At 34.5% G+C, this 24203-nt stretch overlaps 3 non-coding genes across 3 annotated transcripts; 2 read left to right on the top strand and 1 right to left on the bottom strand.

Moving 5' to 3' along the window:
- Positions 1-8803: 8803 nt before the first annotated feature.
- On the bottom strand, positions 8804-8876 carry TRNAF-GAA (transfer RNA phenylalanine (anticodon GAA)). Its single transcript has one exon. It is a non-coding gene; the product is annotated as a tRNA-Phe (tRNA).
- A 5015-nt stretch (positions 8877-13891) lies between these two features.
- TRNAF-GAA (transfer RNA phenylalanine (anticodon GAA)) lies at positions 13892-13964 on the top strand. Its single transcript has one exon. It is a non-coding gene; the product is annotated as a tRNA-Phe (tRNA).
- An 8-nt stretch (positions 13965-13972) lies between these two features.
- TRNAD-GUC (transfer RNA aspartic acid (anticodon GUC)) lies at positions 13973-14044 on the top strand. Its single transcript has one exon. It is a non-coding gene; the product is annotated as a tRNA-Asp (tRNA).
- The last annotated feature ends 10159 nt before the right edge of the window (positions 14045-24203 follow it).

Here is a 24203-nt window from a genome sequence, read left to right as displayed (position 1 = left end):
TATTAGAGCCCGGTATTAATATATATATATATAAAAGAATCTGTCTGTGTGTGTCTTTCGTTCGTGTTGCGAGTAAGCTAAAAAATCTAGGGATACGAAATTTGGTACATAGGTGCATTTAGACAAGAGCCAGTGCACTTTTTCAAGTGATTTTTTCAAAATTCGAATGAGTTTATTTATTTATTTAATGTATTTTGATGAAATCGCTTCAAATCATTAACTCTCTCTCATTATACCAGCACTGTTGCCACTTGGAAAAATGATAGGATAATTCTGTGCAGTTTTTAAATTTAATGTTTCTCTTGGATACTGGACGTTTGTCGAGAAAAGTCATCGGGAAGTTACTTATTTATTAGAATAATTAATATTTATTAGGATAAGGTAACACAAATAATTAATATTTGTATTAAGGGATATTGCTTATTTCATTGTAATTTTATTTTATATGTAATACATTTTTATTGAATTTTTTTTTTGGGGGGGGGATAAAGTTGTTCCGCAGAGTAAAATTCTGTGCAGTTTTTAAATTTAACGTTTGGGGTTCGGTAGCCTTCGAAGCCGTCAGACGAAGGCCGACCGCGTAGCGGCCATTTATATGTAAAGAAATTAAATAAGAATCTGCATGAATGTATGTATGTTTCTCGCATTGTGAAAAAACAGAGACATCAAATTTTAACTCGAATATGGGCATCTGAAAGCCCAAATTTGGAATATGTTTTATTATCTATTTCATAGTTTAAAAAAATGTAAAGAATTTTTTATTAATAAAACTCAAAGATTTCAAAGAAAGCAATGGCAATACTGTACGGGAAAAAAAATTTTTTTTTTAATCTCTAGTGCGCGAGGCTGTGTATCAGAAATTCTAAAAATATGCTCTTTTTAAATATTTTGTTATATAGCTGTTGAGTTAAATTTTATGGTTTAAGTGCGAAGAACATGATATTTAATAAAGGTAACACAAATACTAAGAAAACGCCCCCTTGAGCGTAATTATAAAATCTGAAAGCATTCCGACATTTTATATTAATATCTTTGTTATTATTATTTGTCTATTTTTAATGTGTAGATGACTGCAGAAATAAGCGTATAAACCATCCATAATGCTGTTGCAAGGAACAATATTGCCCCAAAATTTTTCATCAGGTGAATTTTTGAATCTTGCAGCTAAGAGAAAAATTAGAAAAATCATTGCAGCAGCACGTATATCAGAAACTAGAAACATACAAAGTGATATTTTCTAAAATGAAACACACGAAAGCCTGATAAAAGCTTTGCATTTTATATATATATATATATATATATATATAATGAGAAAATATATATATATATATATAATGAGAATCAGAAAATCTTGAATGTCATAGAATGTTTTTTTTTCTTCCTACAGTAAAACACATAAATCCTGGTTAGCTTTTATAGATTTTTCGTTTTCCAGCAACGCGACGCAAAGAAATTTAGAAACTTAAAAATTTTTTTTTCTTTATACTTTTTTTAAGGCAGAAACATGAAATCCTGGTAAAATAACTTCAAAAAAAATTTTTTTTTTCGTTTTCTTACAATAAGACGCAAAATCTTCATAAGTCTGACATAGATTTTTCTTTTTGCTTAAATGAGACAGACACCTAAAATTCTAGTAAACTTAGTAAACTTAAAATAGGTTTCTCATTTTCCTATAATAATATCTGGTAAGCTTAGCAAAGATTTTTCTTTTTGAGACAGACATCTAAAATCCTAATAAGCCAAGCACACATTTTTTTCCTCTTTTTTTTTTTTTTTTTTTTTTTACTATGAGACAAAAGTCTTCGAAAGCTTAACATAGGTTTATTTTTTGTTGTTACAGTAAGACACCTAAAAATCCATGTAAAATTAACCAAAATTTCTCGTTTTCCTATGGTGAGATCCATACAGTAAATACAGCAAAAGTGTTTCATATTTTGGAGGATTGCCAATGAAAACAAATCAGTAAGAATTAAAATATTTAACCAAAGTGCATTTTATTCAGACAATCTTGGGGCAGTAGATAAAATTCACAAACGATTACATTTCTGTAAGCTGTTTTCTACTTCTTGCATTTATAGGAATGCTATTCAGTTGAGATGAATGAAGCACTAATGAGTCAGAATGAATAATTATGTAGGAACTCACGATTAGTTGACTTCCCTCGGTACCAGCGTGAGTCGAGGTCCCGATGGAAAGATTCATCTTCTCGTCGAAGTCTTTCTTTGAACCTCACCCTGCAACACCTGCTTTCACTCTCCGCACCTCCAAAAATAGCCGAAGAAAATCGAAGAAACAAAGTAAGAACAAGTTAATCTAAACTCGAAATCAATTACAAAAAAAAAAAAAAAAAAAAAAAAAAAACGGGGGGAGGGCAATCTTTCTTGAAGCCATGGCAGTCCGGCAAAAGCCCATGATATATATTTTACCTTTGTTTCTGACGTATCACGCTTCAGTTCAGCTTGAGGAACAGGTAGAGGTATTCTAGCAATAATAATAAAAATGGAAGACAAAAAACGCCATCCTCTGCCAGCAACAACACGATCATAAAAAAAGTGGTTGCTGCATGTTGACCTGCCTTCCTATCAAAACGGGGCCAGCCCCTTCGTGGCCTGGGGCGAAGCCCGTTGCCCCCACCGGCGCCCCTTCATCCCACAGCTGCTTTTTCTTGACTCTTTTTCGGTAGGAGGCTTTAAAGAGACGTCATTATTATTACAGGGCTATTATCTTCTCTTCTATATGATCTTATATGTTAAGATTAGAGACTAAAGATCGGTTCCTCAGCAGCGGCGGTTGGATTTTCTCGAGCTAATTGTGTGATTTTTTAGTCTTAGTGCTCCGGATTCAGTAAACAGACGTGAGGTTAATTGGTAATTAGGATTAGCGAGTTTTTCCTTGACTGTGGGAAAACGGATAATAACTCGCTAATTTCTCTTCGGTTGCGGAATGTGTCTCTATTTAGTGGATTTGAAATGAGACCAATAATGATTTAATTCTAGTATCGTATTCATTACAGGATAATACGGTTTATTACGTCCACCTTTGTGTAACGTCTTGCATCAATTGCAACTCCCGTATAATTTTAAGAATAATTCCTTTAGTTATAAGTTATAAGGCTAATATTTTAAATCTGTATAACTAGTTAAGAAAGGAAAAGATCTGGTGCATTCCTTCTTTATTTACATCCGAATATCGAATTATCAAAGCGTTGATCTTCAGTAGAAAATTATAGTTATAAGGTATGTTCTCTCTCTTTCCAGCATGCCTTCGTGCTGTAAGAGTAGCACACTCGGCGCGTACTCGAGAGGCCCAAGTTCGAGCCCCGGCGTGGGCGCTGCACATTTTTCACCTCTCCTGCTTCAAAATAACCTGATTTCTGAGAAATCAAATATTCCTCTTACCTCCAGGATTCCAGACATTTTTGCCGTTCAGACAATCTAAAAATGTTTCCCCATGCACTTGAATTGTTAATACTTTCAAGAAATGTTGTAAGCGCCTGGCAAGGATGTTATTGCTTTTATTTAGGAGGTTTTATCCTCTATAAATAAAAACCAGAAATTATTGCTAATTAACACGGTTTAAGATCTTCCAACAGTTTGCTGTATTCTAAAAATTGCTTTGCTCATTAATTTAATAAAATATCTTCCATATTACAAAAAAGTTTTTCTCTTCAGTGTTATAAAATAATAATTTTTGTGTTTACTTGCTTAATCGATTACCCCAAAGCCACAAATACTATCTGTCTGATGGTAAGGATGCCTTCGTGGAGATATTTCTGAGATAACTGGCTGGTAATACTAGCTAGTTTGCTGCGCCCCGACTCGGCTCAAAGTATCGGAAGATGAAGTACTTAGACTATCGCTTGCATTCAAAAACAAAATCTAATTGTAATGATGAAATATTTTAGTGCTATATAATTTGCTTTCTTTCTTTTAATTGTAATCAAAGAAAAAATTTTCTTTTCCAAAAAGTGACCTACATTTTTTTACATTTTGATAAAGCTATTTATTCTATTTTACGTTCAAAAGAGAAAGGAAGAGAAAAAAAAAATCCAGAAATACACACCAGAGTTTTCAAAATTGAAATTCTTTCTCTGAGTGGAGTTTTCAGTTTTATTTAACAGTACAAGTTTAGTTTTATCAGCTGGCAACAGGTGGCATTATTTTTAATTGTTAAGTGTTAAACTCTCACTCTGAGATGATTTCAAGTTTTCAGAATATAAGTTTTTTAATATCTTATTTTCCTACAATTTTAAACTTCATTTCTGAAAATAACGTTATAAGTAGCACATATTTCAAGGCATGAATTAAACACCTACGCATGAAGCATTTATTCCGTATTTATTATTTTCAAATATTTACCGTATTTACTCGCATAATAGTAGCACATTTTTTGCTAATTTTTCATTGTGAAAGTCTGGGTGCGACTATTATCCGGGGAAAATCTACTACACAATATTATATATACACTTTTGGCGATTTTTTCTACTTCAAAACGGGGACGCGACCATTACGCAAGGGCGACTATTACGCGAGTAAACACAGTAACTGAAAATTAATTTCTCTATCTTGAGTTATATATCCAAGGATTTTCAGAGGATAGTTTGAAAAATGACCGGCTTCCTGATCAGATCAGAAATTCATCAGAAAAAGATATGAAGAGCATTCATCTATGTAATTGTTCTCGTTTCCATCGACGGCGAGCTCTTAGCCCATGTAGCATTTTTACAGGAATTACTGAAATCGCGAAAACTACATCTAATACAGAATCTCTTTTTCACCAAATTAATTCTAAATTGATCAAATATTATTCTCTACGAATAGAAGAATACTTTTAGTAGCACCTTCTAATCTACTAGAAATGAAACTCTAATTAACAGTCAGTAAATTTCTAAAGAAATTATCTTATCTACCTCAAAGATTGCTAGCTTTTTTTTTTTTTTTTTTTTTTTTCGGTCAGCGTGGTTAACGGTTTTGGATATTTTCCTCGACTTTTATGCTGATTTTTCTAGTTATATATGAAAATAGTTTTGCACCCGAAATAAAGTATCTGACCAGTAAGCCACTTTAATTTTGCTTATTACCTTAAATGAGTTTACATAAATAAGTTACATGAAGGGAGGAAGAAAAAAGAACTGAATATATAAAAATAATTCCTTTTTTAAAAAATAATTTATTTTTATAAAAAAATTCAGAAAAGAGTGTAAAATTTTAGGTCTTGCTGCGATTTTGAAAATTGTCACCAACACCAAAATCACGCATTTACTTGTTCATCATAACCGTCGAATTTACTGCTCACCGTAATGTCGCCACAAGTTTCCAATCCCGCGTGTACCTTATACTAGGATTAAACGCAAAAGAATATCACTTTAAAATAATAATGCTTAAAAAAATATTTTTATAAGTGTTTACTTAATACAAATAGTATTTAACACAGATAATGTGATACAGATTCATTTATTCATTCCAACTCTGTATGGTTTTATTTATTATTTAAATATTTTTTTATTATATAGCTAATGAAATTTAAAGAATTTTGACCTAAAAATTTAAAGGATTTTACCCTAAACATGTATTTTGTAATTTATTTTAACTCAACTTGTAGAAAGGATTTATATAGTTAGATGAGGAACTATTACGTATTCGTATAAACTCTGAACCATTTTTATGATTTTTGATTAGATTTAGTTATTCAAGCTATATACTTCCTCAATTGACAAAAACTCGATTGAACACTTTTTCACGTTCCCTTACGTGACCAAAGTATTATCCTTGTGAACTAAATTATGTGACATTCGAGGTAATAGCTTGGAAAAAGATGATGCGATTGTATAAATGAATGTAATCAGTGTAATGGTACCTCCGTAATGCTTTAAATTTGTATTTGCTTTTCATACTTTAAGATTCAATAGAGCAAACATTTTTTTGCGACAGTTGTAGATTTCCTTTATATATAGTGAAACAATAAAGCGTACTTTGCTCATATAGCTCATTTAGGAAAACGTTAGACTGATGGTCTATAAAGGTTTCTCATTCAATCCGTCACTACCGGAACCCGGTTTCGGCAAGGGCTTACCCCTGGGTCAGTATCCCCGCCTGATACGCTGGAGAGCGGGGCTCGGTTCCCCGCCGCTGAGAGTCCAATTTTCTCTTTTTTCCTATTTGTATCTTGATGAACAAAGTAATGCTTTGTCTGAGTAAATTAATCAAATTCTTTACACCATATTAATCAAATTCATTACAAATTAATCAGGTAGCTATACCTAATTAATTTGAAATTAATCTGATTGTCAATTGATTTGATTGATTGATCAATGTCAGAAATACACTCATGTCCATAAATTAAGGATAATTCAAAATCAGGCAAAGGAAGAGTTAGAAGCAAAACAAATTTGGCTTATTTGTAAAGCTTATTTATTAAACAAAAGGTAAAGAGCAAAAAAGAAAAGATGCTATATGTTTGATATTATTAAAAAAATTAGCGATTTTTTCTCCCTGGAGCAAATTAAAAAAAAAAAAAAAAACCCTATTTACAAAAAAACCAATATTACATGGTTGGTATACATTGTATGTTAATACATTGTATGTCTCCCAGACGATGCAATACAATCCGTACAACGCCTAGGCATGCTGAGTATCAAATTATGGATCAGATCTTGGGGGATATTACACCACTCAACACGCAATGCTCTCCGAAGTTCCGGTAGACATGCAGGAGGAGGTTGACGGGCTGCAACTCGTCGGCCAAGCATGTCCCAAACGTGCTGTACTGGATTCAAGTCCGGTGAGAATGCTGGCCAGTCAATACGGGTGATATCCTCCGATTGAAGGCATTCGCTTACGATGTTTGCACAGTAAGGACGGGCGTTGTCATCCATAAACACAAATTGTGCGCCCATGGAGCCCCAAAACAAACGTACATGTTGTTTCAGAATGACGTCCCGATAGATTTGGCTTGTCATGTTTCCAATTTGAACATGCAGGTCAGTTCTGGAACCCAGAATAATTCCACCCCAAACGAGCACTCCTGCGCCACCGTAACGGTGTCGTTCAATGATGTTTCCTTCGTGGTAACGGTTACCTGGAGCTCTCCATATGAAAGTCCGGAGAGAATCAGACTGTAAGCTAAACCTGGACTCGTTGGAAAACATCACACAGGCCCACTGTTGCGGTGTCCACAATGCATGCTCTCTACTCCAGGCTAACCGCAGGCGGCAGTGAGTTGCAGTACGTGGAACGCATCTGGCAGGTGTATGAGCATATAGACCAACCTGCCCTAAGCGTCTGTACACGGTCTGCCTTGAAATTGTCGTACCAGTGGCTGAAGAGAGCTGAGGAGACAGGTCTGAGGCTGTGCTCCGCCTGTTTCTTTTGTTAGTATACCGGTCCTCATTCGGCGTTGTAACTCTGGGGCGACCTGTGCTGTAACGTCTACTCACATTACCATCATCTTGGAATCGTTGCCAAAGCCTGGAGATGACACTCTGGGCAATTCCAAGTTCGTCTGATACTTCCAGTTGGGTACGCACACATTCCAGACGGCCGATAATTCTACCACGTAAAAAATCATCCAAATGCGTCCTTTGTGTCATAACTATTCGGTTATTGCACTGAAATGCTTATAAAGCGCTTGCGAACAATTTTACTTCTTTGCCTGTATTCCTTATATATCACTCTCTTACACTCTCGTCATTGTGACGTACCATCGGTGTCATCTGGTTACTTCCTGAAATTTGCATATGATTCTTGAAGATGTGTGTAGTGATTTTACAGGTGATACATTTATTTTAAAGTTCGATTTCCGCGTGACTCCGAATTATCCTTAATTTATGGACATGAGTGTAGATTAGGCTCCTATCACACATCCATTTCTTTCGGACGAACAACTGCTTTAGACAATTTCTTTACCTACCTTTACCACTGAAAGAAAGACTCACGATTTTTTATTTCTTTTCGGCGGGGGGGGGGTGTAAGTTGTTCGTTTTCAACTACAACTATCAGCATTAAATCCCCCCCCCCCATCATCAACCATTACTTGTAAGGGAGTAGTTTTCGATTTACATGGGAACTCCCAAGTTATCCGTGGTGATTAGCTGTTTTATACCATGTGATAAAGCGAAAAAATTGTACTAAAAATTGGTTCTTCTAAAATATTTTGAATGTGTGATACAACCTGCAGGCTGATTCTTCTTAAACTTTTTGGAGCCAAGTATTTACCTTTTTGGATACCAAGTATTTACCACTTGCCACTCTGACAAAACTTGCAGCTGTAACAACACTGCACTGGTGACTGAAACGCTATAGGTCACCAATGAGCAATGGCTTCGATGCTCATTTGTGTCCATCAGTTACGATCAACTGTTTCCTTAACTTTAATTAAATTTTAAAAAATTATCTAAATTTACTGCATTGCTTCCACGAACTGGTCGACGAGTTAAGAGCTAGTAAACGTAATTCACCGGTTACCAACTGTTTTAATTAAAAAACACTAAGATGAGTCGTGACCTATTTCTTGGACTGGTTCCCTTATCCTTCAATTTCCAATTAACAGATAACTTTTACTGGCATCTGTAGCATTATAATAATTATTAGAAATGTGTCTGTTGCCTTATCATGTGTACAATACTTTAAGTTTTTTAAACCCTATTGACCGACACTGTTTATTTTCATTAAAAAATGCTTTATAGCGAAATTTTTTTATTGTTGTAATTAATCTGATTATGTTATTCGATCGAAATAAAAATATTTCCTTTACCCAAGGTCTAGAACTGAAAAGTATAAAAGAAAAGCTCACAGCGCTGGGCACTTGCCGAAACCCAGGATCGAACCAGGGACCTTTAGATCTTCAGTCTAACGCTCTCCCAACTGAGCTATTTCGGCCTGACTAAAACTGTTGTTTTATTGTGCATGAAGGAAACGAAGATGTTGAAGGAAGGAAGTATTTGTACTGAATTTTATAAAAACAGCTATTTAGAGTTATGTCATATAAATGTAAAGTAAATATACGTTATAATGTATCATTATACTGATAATACGTGTATGTTAAAACGTGTATATGTATCATTATACTGATAACAAGTATTTATTGAAACATATATGTGTATCGACACTTACGTATTAGCACAACCACCTTGGCGAATTTTTACAGAAGTAAAAGTGATTTGGTGAATTTTAGGTCTGCGGTTCATAATGGAATGGTTACTTAAAGAACTGTTATGCGCATTGCTGCTAGAGTTTGGCGACATCTGAAAATTCGGCCATTTCTACTGAGGTGGTTGCAATAATACGTAAGCACCTAAGTATCACGATACTAATTATATTCATGCATACAGTTTCTATTATCTTTTTTCAAGCTATTATCTCCAGCTCGAAAAAAGTTCTATAAATATTATGTTTTTCTACTACTTCGTATGTTGTGACCTTATTCATACTAATAATTTATTGAGTCCATTTTGTCTGTTCCAGTCAAGAAACTATTTGGCTGGCAGTTTCCAGTTTAAGAAATACCGTATTATCGTCTTTCCTTGCGTATTTTCCCGTAGCTTTTTAGCGCCAGGTTCTGAAAGTTTTAAAAATATTCGCATAATATTCCTTTTCCTCAGTGCGTTCACAGAACGAGTTTCACTAAATTTTTAAATGGGATCGTCCTTTCAGCGACTGTTGTCGTCTTATTACGAAAAATCACAAACCCTCGCAAGCCACCTGCTAAAGTCACTTCGAACCTTTCCTTTCTAACTGTTGAATTTAAAACAAGAACCGACCCATCATATCAAAGCAAACACGAACTGACATTCAATCTGAGATTCTGATGAACATTCTTTGATGAACAACTGCACATTCCCTTTCTTTAGTTATTTTATGGAGGATTTGAAGTCTAAGGAGTAGCAGTGACGACAATAAGAATTGTCAAGATGTCATGAGAAGTATAAATGAAGATATCTTATTAAATATTGTAATGCTAACATTACTTTGTATTCTTATTTGAATGCAGGCTTCTTTTAAAGAAATTGTATTGGGATAGTTACCTGCAGTTTATTCATGACTACTTTTCATTTGTTAGGTTCTTATTGTAACTGCGTCCTTCGAAAATTTAATTATTCGCGTAATTTTCCTCTCTCGATTTTCGGATGATAAAATTAGTAAAAATAAGGGGAGGGGATTAAAAATACGCCAGAAAATGCGGTAGTTAGACAGTTATATTGTCTTCTTATCCTATTTGGTACTTAATGTATTAGTGCAACTACCTTGGGGTAGTCTCGGGATTTTCTACATAAGAAAAGAATAAGGACTTATAACTGCGAAAAATTATTTATTTTATATTTATATTTCAATTATTTATATTTCTTCCCAAAGTTAATTTGTAAAGCTCTAAAGTATTTCTCCCGCCTTCTTAGCATGCCTTCGTGGTGTAATGGTCAGCACACTCTGTGCGTATTCCAGAGGTCCGAGGTTCGATTCCCGGCAAGGGCATTGCTCATTTTTCGTTTCCTGCTTTAAAATGACTTAATGTCTCTACAAAACTACTTATAAATGTTTTTTTTTTTTTTTTTTTTTTTTTTTTTTGTTGTTTGTTTCTTTTGTGCTGATGAAAATTTCATGGCGATCAGTTTAAGAACAGACTGAAAGTAATTTTTCTTTTCAGCCACTTTGTGGTAAAGCACTGCCTTCCTGAAGAAATTTTACCTTGACTTTAACACAAAAAATATTACGATTTGTTAATCCTTGGGTGTAAACTATGAAACCCTTGAAATGGGGGGGGGGGAAAGTCTTCGGAACTCGAAACTCAGTTTCCAATTAATGGGAGACGGAAATACCATCATTCTGCTAGCAGGTTAGGTGGTGTTGTCTCGCGTCGCTGTATATACAGAATTAGGAGATACATCAAATAACATTGTAAGGTATTGTAGCCGTTGTGACTCAAGATGCAATTACGTAATTTACATAGTTATTACATTATTTCAGATACTCAAATTACTTTACACAGCAGAATATAAGAAAAAGGGCATTCTAAGAAAAAGGATGATGAAAAGTTGGACTGGTGGTCAACAGCCGAATATGCACTGGCAATGATGGGCATAATCAATATCCCATTGATTACAAAAAATATATTAATAAAATTGATAATGTATTGTTTATTGATATAAAGCTTTACCACACAAATAATTTAAATCTTATTCAAAATACATGGGTACTCTAAATTTTGGAGTTGAAAAGTCAGCCGAAGAACTTTCCAAAATTAAAGTTTACCGGACCAAAATAATTGGCTTTTCCCTCTTCTTCCTCGCTGGAAGAAGGCTTTAATCGAGTCAATAGCTTAACAGCGGATGCAAGAGGTGATTTAAGAATTAAAGCAGCTTTGTGCCAAATATTCAAAAAATTGCATCCGTACATCAAATGAAGCCACCACATTAATTAAAATAAAATTTTAAAGCAGTTGTAATCTGCGATTTTGTGTCTAATAACTTGTTTATATTTGTAAAATTAAAAATAACAGGAGTACAAGAAGTAAGAAAGCGTCATTCTAATAAAGATGTTTTCCAAAACTTTTGTTCATTATCTTAGTCTAATTGCTATCTTTAAAGTTATGTATATATAGTTATTTGCATTGTGATTATGTTGTATACTATATATTATAGAAGAATGTATAAGGGGGTAAATATTCTTTCAAAAGGGGTAGGTGCAAGAAAAAATTTGAGCATCCTTAGTCTACGGCAAGTATACGACGATTTTGTCCTTACGGCGTTAAAGTAGTCATCGATCACGATTAGAACATTAAGAAAAAGAATGGAATTCATCCAACATTTTAAATATTTTGAAACCATTGTATGTAACCATACCAATATATGTTTACATTTATTATATTTTTTATAATAATATGCAACACATCATTTACACAGAAATCAAGGCTACTCTAGTTTTACGAAAGGAAAGTTTTCAATAAAACATTTCGCAAAACGAAGACACAATGGCTTTAATTTCCGTGGTAAAAAAATCTGAGCTTTCTCTATGTTTTAATAGAATAATATATTTAATCTTACCAAGCACTTCTTAAAGCTAAAATAATACCAAGAGAAATAATGATATGATAAAGCCATAGTTTATATGAATAGAAATAACGTACATGCAATGAAGTTTTATTAAAAAACTGAAAAGAGGATAAGCCCAGTAGGAATAATAATACGTTAAGTCTTCGGAGATCCGGTGGTAGAAGATACGAGGTCTATGTTATAGAAGAGAAAGTCCGAAAGTGCTTTTAATACATTATTGATACTAATGCCTTTCAATTACAGTTTCTATGCCTGTCTAACCGAATGTTGAAATAAAGGTGGCTGATTTGAAAGGAAGACAGTGTGTTTGATTGTTAGACTGAAACATGATTTCAAGCGTATAGTTCTTTTAATTGGATCCGATTGGGTTATTTAATTATGGCAAAGCACGCAAGGGCTATCTGCCTAAAGGGAGGGATGCCTTCGTGGAGGACTTTCTAAGGGAAACTGGTTCGTACACACGTTTCACATGGGGAAAACCACGAAAACGCCCATGCAGCCATGCCCGTTCGTGGGATTCGAACCTCGGACCGAACTACCAGTGTTCAGCGTCTTGACCGCTCGGCCGCTGGTGAACCCGTATAGCTCTTTGTAGGCAGTCGAAAGATCCTGAAAACGACTTTACGCTTACACGCGGTTTCAAAATTAATTAATGTACATAATTAGTACTACGCATATATTGTAAGTCAAAATCACATCATGCACATTTATGTATATATATTTATTTGCTTATTAATCATGTAACGTGTATATCGTTACCACTAAGCCAAAATCACGGATCTGAAAAATTGTTGATTGGAGAAAAATGCACGAATGTTTGACGTTTTCGAAAAAAAAAAAAAAAAAGTCTATGTAGGATTTATGCCAACTATTTTAAGTATTTTTTTTTAATGTCTGTACGTGCGTGCGTGCGGAAATCTCAGAGAATACGCATCTTGCATTTTTCGTAGCATAAATCCCCTAAAAAAAATTCAGAGAGACACTAATAAATAAATGAAAATTATAGTCATATAGAAATAAATAACTGAAAATTATAAATTTAATAGATAAAAAGGGAAAAAAAATCTGAAAGATTTCAGATTTTAAATTACGATTAAATTACGATCTGAAAAATTATTTATTTTATTACTCCCAAAGGGTAATTTTTATTTCAGATTTTTTTTTTATTTATTTTTTACCGAAATTAAGAAAAGAATAAACTGTTAAAACACAAATTCAAACAGTTACATATACGAAAAGTATACTTTATTTAAGCATATCCATTTAGTACAAGTAAAAATTACTTTTTAATCATAATAACGATGCATCTATTAAAACTTTAATAACTGTATTTATTATTTTAATTGTTTTATTACTATTGCCAAAACATGCAATTCTGTATTCTTCGGCGAGAGGTTCTTAAAATATTTTTGTGATTAAATAAGAAATTAATAAGTATTTGTAAGCATATGTTCATTACTCTGTATAATGTTTTCGATTTTTTACTGTATTTAGTTAACCAGTAGTATATTGGTATTTAAAAATACAATTCTTATATATGCACATTATTAGTGATAATGTAGTTTTAAACTTCGATAATTAGAAATGATACTGAAAATCCCACCGGTATTACAGTCGGTTGAACATTTTTCACTTTTCGAACTTCCGGGGGAAGCCATATCTTTGTAGCTGTATCTTTCGGAGCTGTATATAATAGCGTGAAAAAAGATTGTGCAGACGAACGTAATCAATATATGGTACATGTAACAGATTACAATAGTACGTGTTTTCAAAGCTGATTACACAAAATACGTCCATGTGTCAATTGTAGAGTTTCTTTATCTACAGTAAAAGAGCAATTCCTACTGTGCCGAAATAGCTCAGTTGGGAGAGCGTTAGACTGAAGATCTAAAGGTCCCTGGTTCGATCCCGGGATTCGGCAAGAGGTAATCCTCGGTAGTATAGTGGTGAGTATCCCCGCCTGTCACGCGGGAGACCGGGGTTCGATTCCCCGCCGGGGAGACCAATATTTTCTTTTTTACAAATTATATTATATTATAATATATTTTTATTATATTTTATTTTACAAGAAATATCTTTTATTTTCCCTAAATAAAATAATTAAATTTATGATGATAATACAAATAAATTCCTGTCACGCGGGAGACCGGGGTTCGATTCAACGCCGGAAGAACCAATTTTTTCTTTTTTACAAGAAATATTTTTATTATAATATATCTTTATGATATTTTATTTTACAAGAAATATTTTAAATATTTTTATTTCCTCTAAATAAAATAATTAAATTTATGATGATAATACAAATAAATTCGAAATAAATTTCAGACGAGATTACTGAAATTTTGGAACAAAATGAAAATCGGTTTGTAATACTCTAGCTCTTAAAAAATACGTGTAATATTTATGTCATAAACCTGTTTTTCTCGTTTGCCTCGAAATGCTAGATTTTAAAGTTTTGTTATACTTTGTGAAAAAGAAATAGCATTTAACACGAATCATATTTTATCATGTCTCAAAACTAGTGACTGTCTATTTTGTGAACCTTCTTTTTTTTCTTTTTCTTTTCTTTTTTTTTTCGGGGGGGGGTCATAGGCTTTGACTTTTTAACATATAAACATTAACATTATAAATAGGGTAATTTAGAAGTCAAACAACAAAAATCAGCGTTATATTTTCAAATTTTCACAGGACTAGTTTCGATGGTTTTACCGAACCAGCATCCTCAGCTGCAAAAGCGCAAATGAACGAGATAAGATATAATTTTTTTGTGTGTGTGTTATGCTTTGCGGCTTGGCCTGTCCCCTCATAGCCATATGGCAGGTTTCGCCTGCTAGGTGGGCTGGGGGCCAGTGCTTAGAACTAACTAACTAACCCAGAGGGATATATTCCTATATATGTAAAGTTTGAAATAAATTCGACAATTCAAAGCATTTCGTCGAGGACTGTTGCCTGACTGGAAGTGTGAGAGGAAAATATAAATTTGCGAAGTTTGAGGATTTATTTAGTAACTATAAATTGTTTTGAAAATTTGCAAGAGATATTATGCAAACTGTAAATGAGAATAAAAGGAATATTGGTATCGAGGTATAACAAAGCAGAAAATCACACTGAAAACAGAAATAATTGAAGTAACTTAAAAATTTAAGATGAATTTTGATAATACAGTCAAAGTCTTTAATCCGGACTCGTCGGGACTTCGGCGATTCCGGATTATCGGTTTTTCCGGATTACAGATCATAAATTTAAATCTGGTAAGAGGGCATGCAGAAACTATAAAATTAGAAATATGAAACCGTAATTTATGAAATAAAGAGCAATTATGATCTAAATGATCTAAAGGGTATCAAAATTTAAAAAAAAAAAAAAAAAGAGAAAGCTTCATATTTATTTGTTTACTTTATTAAGCATTTTTTTCAACGCGCGCATGCGTAAAGCGTAAAGCATTTATTACGCATAGTCGAAATTAGAAAATTGCAACCAGAAAACTATTTGATGTGCATTCGTGATATTTATAACGATGAGGAATTTGATTTAAATCATATCAAAGACGGAGTACATCGAGATGAAATACTACATTTAGTAAGGAATTATAAGCCGAATAAAATAAAAACATCTGCCCTGAGGATGAGTATAGTGCTGACAGATCACCTTCCAGTTCATTGCGCGCCGTGACGTTTCCTCCCCCTCCCTGCAGAGCAGCGTGAAATTGATAAACAAATTTCGGAATGGTTAGAGAAACAAAGGATATGCCTTTATCCATTTTTTGCAGCAATTCCACTTTTTGTTGATGGACATCGAAACATGCTTTCGCTTTGTAGATCCTTTGGCAGCTCCAGAATCGGAAATTCTTTTTGACGTAATCGAAAGTTCAAGCTTACCTTTTATAAAATTGCTCTAACAGTCTGCAAAAATAATAAGCCGGATCCAATTTGAAGATTAAGAATAACGCAATCTGCAACATTAACTGAAATAGATAGTTAGATAATTTTAGCCTAGCTTATACCGTTCGTTATACATTAAACGCGCATGCGTAAAGGAATTATGCGCATTCCAAAACGCATATGCGCATGCGTAAACGCAATTGCGTTTACGCATGCGCAGAAAGTTTGTAGCTTTGAGGTCCGGATTATAGATCATTCCGGATTAAAGACTTTTGACTGTATAAAGAAGATTTGAATATTAATAAATAATTGAAAGTAAACTTATAAAGATTTTAAACTTAGGAAAAAACACAGAAATGGAAATGACACATCTATATACTATTTGACCGAGAGTGTTTGGAATGTATGCATCTGCTTTACTTTTTTTTTTAATAACTCTTGCGATTGTATGATCTGAATTCATTCCCAGATGTTTATTAAAGATGTTATTTTCCGTTGTGTTAGCTTCTTTTTTTTTTTTTTTTTTTTTTTTTTTTTTTTTTTGTTATGCTTTGTGGCTTGGCCTGTCCCCTCACAACCATATGGCAGGTTTCGCCTGCTAGGTGGGCTGGGGACCGATGCTTAGAACTAACTAACTAACTCAGAGGCAATTTTTTTTCCCCCATTCTGTGGAGTAAAATAAGCATTTTAAACTTTAGTTTTACTTACTGAAAAGTAAAAATACTCTTTTTAACATCCCAATGTTCTTTATAGATGATTTAAAGTAAACTACTGAGGCTCTCGTGTAAGAATTGTATAGGACATAAACAGAATCTCAAGAAGCAACAGAAGGAAGGTAGTACCTAAATGATATTTATAAGCATTATTACATTTAAGTTACTTAAATCTCCTTTCAGTCATTTTTATTTAATAGTCATCATTACTAGCAGTCTCAAGATTTAATTTTAGTAACATATAACCGAGAATATTATAATAGTTTATTAAAAAGAAACATTATTCACTTTTTCATCCATGTAACTGAAACTAATTTCTCATCTATTTTTTTTTATTCATAAGCTGTACTTAGTTACTTTTACATTCGAACGTTCAAATTGCTAAATGACACCGCTGAGACCATCTACCGCGAGGTCTTAGTTAATAAAGTACAAATTACTTCTGACTTTTCGACCAACATGTTTCTTACATGAAATGTCAAAAGTAATTTTGCACAACCTGCAATTATATGTGTTAATCTGAACAGCCTCAGGCATTTTGGAATAATATTATCAATATCAGCTGCATATCGGATAAAGTATCGTCTGCTGGGAATCATTATTGATGGATATCCTGTTTGCGACATTCTGTTATATATATATTCTATTAATCATTTTTCAAGCATTAATAGCTTTTACTCGAAGTTTATTCCTATAATTAGAATATATCTATTTATATCATCATTAATGACACAATTTGAGATGGCTACTTAGCAATTAAGTTAGCCTGTTATGCAATTCTGTACTGATTGCGCACTTTTTTTGATTTAGAAAGTGGCCGAACGTCTCAATTTGTTTACAAAACTAAGCCTATTTCCATTGCTTGTTAAATTTGGAATTATAACAAGCGTGTCATTGATAAATTCGGTGAGACGTGTACAGATTGAGAAGGAAATTGTTCGATGTATCAGGTTTGAGATAATTAGTTTTCTCTTCCTTATCTGATGAAACAAATTTTGCACAAGATGAGCCTACGTCGATCTAGGCAAATTATGACAGCAAATAAGCCTAGAGAAAGAAAATTTTTCAAAATTTTCCGTGTTTTGAACAAATATTTGAAGGTATATTCTGTCAGCAATACACAATTACCTTTCCTAATACGCAGAAAATTCATATCACTATAGGTGGGATAGAAAAACATTTCTATCTCACCTAAACGAAGTTGAGGCATTTTGGATAACATTTTTCTTCTAATAACCCAAAATTACTATTTTCAATATTTAGAAATACATATAACACAGCTAAAAAAGTAGGTATTACATACTTGTAAAAGTAGTTAAGAAGTTATACCTTATGTTGATGCTTTCCTACGCTTTCTATTTTTCTGTCCTTCATCAGCAGAATGCAAATTGAGCTTGAAGAGCTAGAGAATTTGCAGCTTAGGAAAGCGCTGGGGTAACTAGCTGGTAAAATAGTTTAGCTTGAGACGTCCAAGTGTAGCTGCCTTGTGTGTCTGGTGAATTAATTTTGTATTTATTAGTGAGCAGTAATATAATAAACTGAAATACACGTTAGCTGGAGCCGAGTTGCCACACACTGATGGTACAGCTTTTGTTGGAAGCGAGCCGGGAAATTTCGATTCCCATTTTAGAGGAGGAAAGAATGTGTTCAAGATTTTTTCCTCCTATGTAATCTCTCTTCATTATCACTCAAACTCTCTGACCAGTTTTTTTTTTTTTTTTTTTTTTGTGTGTGTGTGTGCTTTTAAATGGCCTGTGCACAATGTAGCATTTAAAAAACAACAGACTACAATAACATCATGCCAAAACATGAAATAAGCCTTCAATGACGCTCGCTCCGAGATTATCATCATCTGCAAATGAATTGAATCTTTTTTGCGCACGGGTAAAGAATGATAAAGTGCATAGGTAAAGACGCATTTATCATCAACAGATGGCGCCAGTACTTTGATTTCCTTCTTTATTGGGACCGCCTGAGTACAGCTTTGAGTCTTCTCTTTCACTATTTGCACTTCTGCAGCTGATGAAGGAGGTTCTATGTTTAAACCTTCGGAATCAGTACTGTTGATTTATGAAACGCTGATTCTTGTTGCCTTAGCACTTCCAACAATTATTCTTCTATTCAGTATCGTATGACAATTTAGCATCTCCATGATTATTCACTTTAGCAAAGAGTATGCTATAGGCGGATAACAGTCGTGAACGTTCCTATAATGCAGTTCCCAATCATTCTTTCTCGTCCAAAGACTTTCCTATAATGCAGTTCCCAATCATTCTTTCTCGTCCAAAGATCTATATATGACAAACTATTTCAGGTGAAAAAACCCGCTTAGAAAAGTGTGCTGCTATTCTGTCTGTTAAACAGCCCGGCAGTTCTTCATCTATATCATGTTTTTAAACGATGTTATGCTAACTAACTTGTAGCAAAATGTGTTTTTGCATATTCAAGCACACAAGAATCCTGTTCTATCTAATTGGCGAACTATTGCTCGACTATATTCGTCAGGAGCGCTTACGTCATAACATCATGAAAATAAACGGAAGGAAGATTCGAAGGTTAGTGTTGTGGTAGGAAATTGCGTATGTTTTGCCACTTATGAAATGCGTTGAGAAATTTTTAATATTTACCTTTCTGTTTCCATATTGGGTGATGAGTTTTAATTAATAATTTAATGATGAAGTGCAAATGCAATTAATAAAAATTATAAACATTTTCACTCAGTACCGACACATTCGGAAGTCATCTTATATATTATTGTTGAGGAAGGGGGAAGATGAGTTAAAAAAAATTCTCTAAAAGCGTTTAAATAAAATCTGACAGGTTCCAGATTTTAACGGTTGCCCAAAAGGATTAGTTAAGGTGTTTTACGCTTTCTTTTTCTTTTTTTTTTTTTTTTTTTTAGAGAGAGAGGACTCTTTTTAACTTTATTATTACAGTTTTCTTCCCACTTACGCCACATTTAGTTCAACAACAAAATCACAAAACTTTTAAAAGCTGTGTAGCAATCATATTGTTGCGTGCGTACGGGTTCGTTATGAAATGAATGCACAAGTCCGATGAAAAATGAACAAAAATTTATTATTATCACAACAAAAATGCTTAAATTTTCTCAAATTATCATGCAGTATTACAATATCTCACAGTAGTTATCTTTTAACTACTCAAATGTCCAATAGAACGTAATTCAAAACAGCTAAAGAAAGCTAATCCGCGAATTCGCTACAATCAACAAGAGCAGTTTTCTAAACAACAACAAACTAAGCAACTACTACTGAGATGTTTTCCTCCTTTTAATAAGATTTTAAAATCACGCGCTAGAATTTTCTAGTACTTTCTCGAAATCAAAAAGAGATATTTATTTATTTAATGCACGCGCTCTTGTATTTTCAATTTTCCGGCTTAGCTTTCTTTTAATATTCGTAACGCGCTGCACTGCGCGAGAAATAAAACCATTTAATTTATAATTGAACTAACATTAGCTTTTTAAATACCAAATTCGTAACACTGCCCCCTTCCCAAGGACTGCACGTCCCGGGCAGTACAATCCCTGGACAGGAAGCCAAACTTACAACTGTGGCATAAATGCAACAATAAGCATCACATTACGATAATAAACAACATGAACAATAAATGCAATAACTAACTTAAACAAATCAAATGCTATCAAATACTAAATACAAAACAAATACTAAATACAAATCAAATACTAAATGCAAATCAAATACTAAATACAAATCAAATACTAAATACAAATCAAATCAAATACACATTTAAAAACAAAAAAAGGACCATGGTCTTATACTATTTACAATTATTTACATTACGTACTATGGCCATAGTTATTAGCTAACCTGTCGCAATGAACGATTTTAGGTTTAGAGTTCCGACGAATCTGAACCACGACGTCATTCGGCCTGTTTAGGACTGTGTGGTGACCATCCCAAGGTGACTGTAATTTAGGCCTGACTCCTTTTCGTCGAATCGGGTTCCACAGCCACACCTTGTCTCCTTTGTTGAATCTATGTCCAGTAGCTCTCGTGTTGTATCTGGACTTCACTTTCTCCGTCGCCAAGTTCACTCGCTTTCGTGCGGAACGGTGCATCACTTCAAAACAGGCCTGGACATCTTGGATGTGTTCCTCAGGCGATGAAGGCGCATCCGTATGGCGATCAAACAGGCGATCACAAGGCAGACGAAGGTCTCGACCGGAGAGCATCTGTGATGGTGAATACCCGGTAGTCTGGTGCTTCTTTCCGACCCTAGTAGGATTTCGGCAGCTTTCTGAATAGGGTCTTTCACATGAGACATCGGCGTTTCCAGGCGATGATTCCTTTTGAGGATGGATCGTCATGTCTTCAGATGCTGAGAACAGCTTATTGTTTTTGAAATCTAAGGAAAAATTGTATTTCCTTAAAAAGTCCAATCCGAGTATGCATGGATCTGTAATATCCGCCACATATGCCGTGTGATGGTAGGCGGCACTTCCAAACGTGATGTTTATGTTTAACTTCCCAGATATCTCGTTCTTGTCACCCGACGCAGTCTGAAGGGTAACACAGGATGGCGTCCAAATAAGTTTATCTTTAAACTGTTCAGCTAAATCTTTCCTAATGATGGTAACATTAGCTTCTGTGTCAATGATCATATTGCAAGGAACTTCATCGATATGCCCATTGATGGACAGTCCGTTACTGTTGCCACTCACTCTAGAAATCTTGAGAGCTTTGAAACAAGGTTTTTCATTATCTGGCAACCTCCGTTCCTTAATATGGTCATTAATTTGTTTCCTGCTTCGTTGCTGAGAAATGGTCTCAATTTCCGTACCCTGGAGTGTTCTGCAATTCTTTCGTACGTGTCCTTCAGCTCCACAGTTCCAGCACTTTGGTTTCTTGTCAGTCCTTTTCTTTCCCTTGGCATTTAATTGTCTGCTTAAATTGTATGCCTTATTTTCCGTGCCCTGGGGTGTTCTACAGTTCTTTCGTAGGTGGCCTTCAACACCGCAATTCCAGCACTTCAAGGTCGGTTTCTTTTCACCACTATTCCGTCTTAAAGCATTCACTGGTCTTGTAAACTCATCGTTTTATTATCCGTGCCCTGGGGTGTTCTGCAATGCCGTCGTAGGTGACCTTCAGAACCACATCTCCAACACCTTAGAGCCACTTTGTTCTCACTGCTACGCCGTATCAAAGCATTGACTTCTCTAGCTAAATCATCTAAACGAGCCATCAGTTGATCCCCTGGCTCGTGGACTCGCATAGCTCTGACTGGGTAGCGATCTATACTAGTTGCTTGCTGGGCTGCCTCGAACTTCATGGCGTACAACAGAGCGCTTTTTGTGTCCCTCACATCTGCCATTCGCAGTGCTTTCTGTATTTCAGGGTCCCGGATGCCATCGATGAAATATTGTAGGGACAGGATTTCCCTTGTTTCTGTCGGGCATTCCGAAAAGGCGAGATGGGACAGCCTTTCAACATCCGTGGCGAGCTCCTGAAGTGTTTCGGTAGGCTTCTGTTGACGAGATTTTAATTGGAGCCTGCTGTAGTCTTTTAAACACTTCTCCCCAAAGCGCAGCTCCAAGGCGCCGGACAGAGCTTCGAAATCTAACCTTTTGTTTTCGGGAAGAGTCTGAAGGATATCCGCTGCGTCGGCTCTTAAAGAAGCGGCGAGATGACAGGCCTTAGCTTGGGAATCCCGTCCATTCGCATCCGCCACGATAGAAAATTGTGTCTTATACACCTGCCAGGAGGTCTTCCCATCATATGTGGATAGCTTCAGAGGTGGACGAGCAGGCATCGGTAAGAATTTAAAATCATCACTCCTGCTCCCTGCCGACGCTACGAATTTCTTTAAATTATCCATTTCTTTGGCAACTGCAGAAACTCTCTCATCAATTTGTTGTTCGATTTGTTGTTTAACGGAAGAAACTCTTCCTTCTATTTCTTCTTTGACTGAATCAACTCTGTAACCTATTTGTTGTTCCAAGGCCGAAACTCTGTCTTCTATTTGCTCTTTCACAGATGAAACATTTTCTTCAATTTGTCCAACTTTAATTTCGACCGCGTCTATTGTGCCTTCCATAGCTTCAAAATTATTTTCTATTACGCATGTAATTTCTCTTTTCATTTCGTCCTGACCTGCTTTCATCTCATCTTTAAGGGATTTCATTTCTTCCTTAACGGATTCCTGGCCCAATTTCATTTCTTCCTTAACGGATTCCTGTCCCAATTTCATATCCTCTTTAATTTCTTCTTTAAAAGATGTTTGGCCAGCTTCCATCTTTTCTTGGAACGCAGCAAAAGCAGTAATGAGCTGTCTCAATTGTTCCTCCATCCCTCTTGTCATCCCTCATTCAAACCCCAACCCTGACACCAAAAATTGTTGCGTGCGTACGGGTTCGTTATGAAATGAATGCACAAGGTCCATGAAAAATGAACAAAAATTTATTATTATCACAACAAAAATGCTTAAATTTTCTCAAATTATCATGCAGTATTACAATATCTCACAGTAGTTATCTTTTAACTACTCAAATGTCCAATAGAACGTAATTCAAAACAGCTAAAGAAAGCTAATCCGCGAATTCGCTACAATCAACAAGAGCAGTTTTCTAAACAACAACAAACTAAGCAACTACTACTGAGATGTTTTCCTCCTTTTAATAAGATTTTAAAATCACGCGCTAGAATTTTCTAGTACTTTCTCGAAATCAAAAAGAGATATTTATTTATTTAATGCACGCGCTCTTGTATTTTCAATTTTCCGGCTTAGCTTTCTTTTAATATTCGTAACGCGCTGCACTGCGCGAGAAATAAAACCATTTAATTTATAATTGAACTAACATTAGCTTTTAAAATACCAAATTCGTAACAATATGTTTTGAATTCCCGATGCAGTGTTAAGTACTGGCATTAAAAACATTTATATATTCTCCCCCCTTTTCTCAATTCATCATATGAATATTCAGTTTTCATGGTTAACAAAAGTATTTTTTTCTTTCTCTTTTATTATTAACTTTTTGTGTGTTAACTTTATTTATTAAGTATCAGTTTCTCCACATTTACGCCACATAAAAATCCATTCAAGTAGAAATCACAAAATATTAAAATTTTAAAACAGCATATCTTTATAATTCCCGACAGGGTTTGCTATACATATTTTTATATCCACTATATTGTTTCTTTAAAAACTAGCCGCTTGTGCGGGCAGCCGCCTAAATTAGTTATCATAGAAGGGGAAAAGGCATAATGCTTTTAATAAGCCCAACTAGTGTAATTTCATAAAAATATTGAACATTTCTAATTAGACATCTCATGATTTTAATATATGTTTATTTGACACAATCACATTAAAAACTAGGGGAATAAAATGTTCTGCTGGAGATAGGGTAAACTTGGCAAATATGGGCACTACTGTAATATGGGCACATTTAAAGCAAATGCTCATATTACACGTAATTGTTTTGAGATGGTGCATTCGCACTGCGACGTTGGCAATGCTCAAAAGTCATGGCGACAGTGTGATTAGTTTTTGTTGTTGTGCGGTTCAAATAGAAGTGCAAACGGCCCA

The sequence above is a fragment of the Stegodyphus dumicola genome, chromosome 8 (genome assembly GCF_044657685.1).
Source record: "Stegodyphus dumicola isolate Sdum_Otavi_A_Nest chromosome 8, ASM4465768v1".
Taxonomy (NCBI): domain Eukaryota; kingdom Metazoa; phylum Arthropoda; class Arachnida; order Araneae; family Eresidae; genus Stegodyphus; species Stegodyphus dumicola.
This window is presented reverse-complemented; position numbering and strand designations above follow the sequence as displayed.